Source organism: Nannobrachium achirus (genome assembly GCF_963921795.1).
Source record: "Nannobrachium achirus genome assembly, chromosome: 7".
In the NCBI taxonomy this organism is placed as follows: Eukaryota; Metazoa; Chordata; class Actinopteri; order Myctophiformes; family Myctophidae; genus Nannobrachium; species Nannobrachium achirus.
In genome coordinates, this window is record NC_137816.1 from 69,164,293 (window position 1) to 69,169,070 (window position 4,778).

The window sequence follows — 4,778 nt, forward strand, 5'->3', positions numbered from 1 at the left end:
GTAGGGTACTAGGTAGGTATGTCTAGTGCTGCGTTCGGCTGCATATGTAGGGTACTAGGTAGGTATGTCTAGTGCTGCGTTCGGCTGCATATGTAGGGTACTAGGTAGGTATGTCTAGTGCTGCGTTCGGCTGCATATGTAGGGTACTAGGTAGATATGTCTAGTGCTGCGTTCGGCTGCGTATGTAGGGTACTAGGTAGGTATGTCTAGTGCTGCGTTCGGCTGCATATGTAGGGTACTAGGTAGGTATGTCTAGTGCTGCGTTCGGCTGCGTATGTAGGGTACTAGGTAGGTATGTCTAGTGCTGCGTTCGGCTGCATATGTAGGGTACTAGGTAGGTATGTCTAGTGCTGCGTTCGGCTGCGTATGTAGGGTACTAGGTAGGTATGTCTAGTGCTGCGTTCGGCTGCGTATGTAGGGTACTAGGTAGGTATGTCTAGTGCTGCGTTCGGCTGCATATGTAGGGTACTAGGTAGATATGTCTAGTGCTGCGTTCGGCTGCGTATGTAGGGTACTAGGTAGGTATGTCTAGTGCTGCGTTCGGCTGCGTATGTAGGGTACTAGGTAGGAGCAGAGTCGGCTAGTGCTGCGTTCGGCTGCATATGTAGGGTACTAGGTAGGAGCAGAGTCGGCTAGTGCTGCGTTCGGCTGCATATGTAGGGTACTAGGTAGGTATGTCTAGTGCTGCGTTCGGCTGCGTATGTAGGGTACTAGGTAGGTATGTCTAGTGCTGCGTTCGGCTGCATATGTAGGGTACTAGGTAGGTATGTCTAGTGCTGCGTTCGGCTGCGTATGTAGGGTACTAGGTAGGTATGTCTAGTGCTGCGTTCGGCTGCGTATGTAGGGTACTAGGTAGGTATGTCTAGTGCTGCGTTCGGCTGCATATGTAGGGTACTAGGTAGGTATGTCTAGTGCTGCGTTCGGCTGCGTATGTAGGGTACTAGGTAGGTATGTCTAGTGCTGCGTTCGGCTGCGTATGTAGGGTACTAGGTAGGTATGTAGGGTACTAGTGCTGCGTTCGGCTGCATATGTAGGGTACTAGGTAGGTATGTCTAGTGCTGCGTTCGGCTGCGTATGTAGGGTACTAGGTAGGTATGTAGGGTACTAGTGCTGCGTTCGGCTGCATATGTAGGGTACTAGGTAGGTATGTCTAGTGCTGCGTTCGGCTGCGTATGTAGGGTACTAGGTAGGTATGTAGGGTACTAGTGCTGCGTTCGGCTGCATATGTAGGGTACTAGGTAGGTATGTCTAGTGCTGCGTTCGGCTGCATATGTAGGGTACTAGGTAGGTATGTCTAGTGCTGCGTTCGGCTGCATATGTAGGGTACTAGGTAGGTATGTCTAGTGCTGCGTTCGGCTGCATATGTAGGGTACTAGGTAGGTATGGCTAGTGCTGCGTTCGGCTGCATATGTAGGGTACTAGGTAGGTATGTCTAGTGCTGCGTTCGGCTGCATATGTAGGGTACTAGGTAGGTATGTCTAGTGCTGCGTTCGGCTGCATATGTAGGGTACTAGGTAGGTATGTCTAGTGCTGCGTTCGGCTGCATATGTAGGGTACTAGGTAGGTATGTCTAGTGCTGCGTTCGGCTGCGTATGTAGGGTACTAGGTAGGAGCAGAGTCGGCTAGTGCTGCGTTCGGCTGCATATGTAGGGTACTAGGTAGGTATGTCTAGTGCTGCGTTCGGCTGCGTATGTAGGGTACTAGGTAGGTATGTCTAGTGCTGCGTTCGGCTGCATATGTAGGGTACTAGGTAGGTATGTCTAGTGCTGCGTTCGGCTGCGTATGTAGGGTACTAGGTAGGTATGTCTAGTGCTGCGTTCGGCTGCGTATGTAGGGTACTAGGTAGGTATGTCTAGTGCTGCGTTCGGCTGCGTATGTAGGGTACTAGGTAGGAGCAGAGTCGGCTAGTGCTGCGTTCGGCTGCATATGTAGGGTACTAGGTAGGAGCAGAGTCGGCTAGTGCTGCGTTCGGCTGCATATGTAGGGTACTAGGTAGGTATGTCTAGTGCTGCGTTCGGCTGCGTATGTAGGGTACTAGGTAGGTATGTAGGGTACTAGTGCTGCGTTCGGCTGCATATGTAGGGTACTAGGTAGGTATGTCTAGTGCTGCGTTCGGCTGCATATGTAGGGTACTAGGTAGGTATGTCTAGTGCTGCGTTCGGCTGCATATGTAGGGTACTAGGTAGGTATGTCTAGTGCTGCGTTCGGCTGCATATGTAGGGTACTAGGTAGGTATGTCTAGTGCTGCGTTCGGCTGCGTATGTAGGGTACTAGGTAGGTATGTAGGGTACTAGTGCTGCGTTCGGCTGCATATGTAGGGTACTAGGTAGGTATGGCTAGTGCTGCGTTCGGCTGCATATGTAGGGTACTAGGTAGGTATGTCTAGTGCTGCGTTCGGCTGCATATGTAGGGTACTAGGTAGGTATGTCTAGTGCTGCGTTCGGCTGCATATGTAGGGTACTAGGTAGGTATGTCTAGTGCTGCGTTCGGCTGCATATGTAGGGTACTAGGTAGGTATGTCTAGTGCTGCGTTCGGCTGCATATGTAGGGTACTAGGTAGATATGTCTAGTGCTGCGTTCGGCTGCGTATGTAGGGTACTAGGTAGGAGCAGAGTCGGCTAGTGCTGCGTTCGGCTGCATATGTAGGGTACTAGGTAGGTATGTCTAGTGCTGCGTTCGGCTGCATATGTAGGGTACTAGGTAGTTATGTCTAGTGCTGCGTTCGGCTGCATATGTAGGGTACTAGGTAGGTATGTCTAGTGCTGCGTTCGGCTGCATATGTAGGGTACTAGGTAGGTATGTCTAGTGCTGCGTTCGGCTGCATATGTAGGGTACTAGGTAGGTATGTCTAGTGCTGCGTTCGGCTGCGTATGTAGGGTACTAGGTAGGAGCAGAGTCGGCTAGTGCTGCGTTCGGCTGCATATGTAGGGTACTAGGTAGGAGCAGAGTCGGCTAGTGCTGCGTTCGGCTGCATATGTAGGGTACTAGGTAGGTATGTCTAGTGCTGCGTTCGGCTGCGTATGTAGGGTACTAGGTAGGTATGTCTAGTGCTGCGTTCGGCTGCATATGTAGGGTACTAGGTAGGTATGTCTAGTGCTGCGTTCGGCTGCGTATGTAGGGTACTAGGTAGGTATGTCTAGTGCTGCGTTCGGCTGCGTATGTAGGGTACTAGGTAGGTATGTCTAGTGCTGCGTTCGGCTGCATATGTAGGGTACTAGGTAGGTATGTCTAGTGCTGCGTTCGGCTGCGTATGTAGGGTACTAGGTAGGTATGTCTAGTGCTGCGTTCGGCTGCGTATGTAGGGTACTAGGTAGGTATGTAGGGTACTAGTGCTGCGTTCGGCTGCATATGTAGGGTACTAGGTAGGTATGTCTAGTGCTGCGTTCGGCTGCGTATGTAGGGTACTAGGTAGGTATGTAGGGTACTAGTGCTGCGTTCGGCTGCATATGTAGGGTACTAGGTAGGTATGTCTAGTGCTGCGTTCGGCTGCATATGTAGGGTACTAGGTAGGTATGTCTAGTGCTGCGTTCGGCTGCATATGTAGGGTACTAGGTAGGTATGTCTAGTGCTGCGTTCGGCTGCATATGTAGGGTACTAGGTAGGTATGTCTAGTGCTGCGTTCGGCTGCGTATGTAGGGTACTAGGTAGGAGCAGAGTCGGCTAGTGCTGCGTTCGGCTGCATATGTAGGGTACTAGGTAGGTATGTCTAGTGCTGCGTTCGGCTGCGTATGTAGGGTACTAGGTAGGTATGTCTAGTGCTGCGTTCGGCTGCATATGTAGGGTACTAGGTAGGTATGTCTAGTGCTGCGTTCGGCTGCGTATGTAGGGTACTAGGTAGGTATGTCTAGTGCTGCGTTCGGCTGCGTATGTAGGGTACTAGGTAGGTATGTCTAGTGCTGCGTTCGGCTGCGTATGTAGGGTACTAGGTAGGAGCAGAGTCGGCTAGTGCTGCGTTCGGCTGCATATGTAGGGTACTAGGTAGGTATGTCTAGTGCTGCGTTCGGCTGCGTATGTAGGGTACTAGGTAGGTATGTAGGGTACTAGTGCTGCGTTCGGCTGCATATGTAGGGTACTAGGTAGGTATGTCTAGTGCTGCGTTCGGCTGCATATGTAGGGTACTAGGTAGGTATGTCTAGTGCTGCGTTCGGCTGCGTATGTAGGGTACTAGGTAGGTATGTCTAGTGCTGCGTTCGGCTGCGTATGTAGGGTACTAGGTAGGTATGTCTAGTGCTGCGTTCGGCTGCATATGTAGGGTACTAGGTAGGTATGTCTAGTGCTGCGTTCGGCTGCGTATGTAGGGTACTAGGTAGGTATGTCTAGTGCTGCGTTCGGCTGCATATGTAGGGTACTAGGTAGGTATGGCTAGTGCTGCGTTCGGCTGCGTATGTAGGGTACTAGGTAGGTATGTGCTAGTGCTGCGTTCGGCTGCGTATGTAGGGTACTAGGTAGGTATGGCTAGTGCTGCGTTCGGCTGCATATGTAGGGTACTAGGTAGGTATGTCTAGTGCTGCGTTCGGCTGCATATGTAGGGTACTAGGTAGGTATGGCTAGTGCTGCGTTCGGCTGCGTATGTAGGGTACTAGGTAGGTATGTAGGGTACTAGGTAGGTATGTCTAGTGCTGCGTTCGGCTGCATATGTAGGGTACTAGGTAGGTATGGCTAGTGCTGCGTTCGGCTGCATATGTAGGGTACTAGGTAGGTATGGCTAGTGCTGCGTTCGGCTGCATATGTAGGGTACTAGGTAGGTATGTCTAGTGCTGCGTTCGGCTGCATATGTA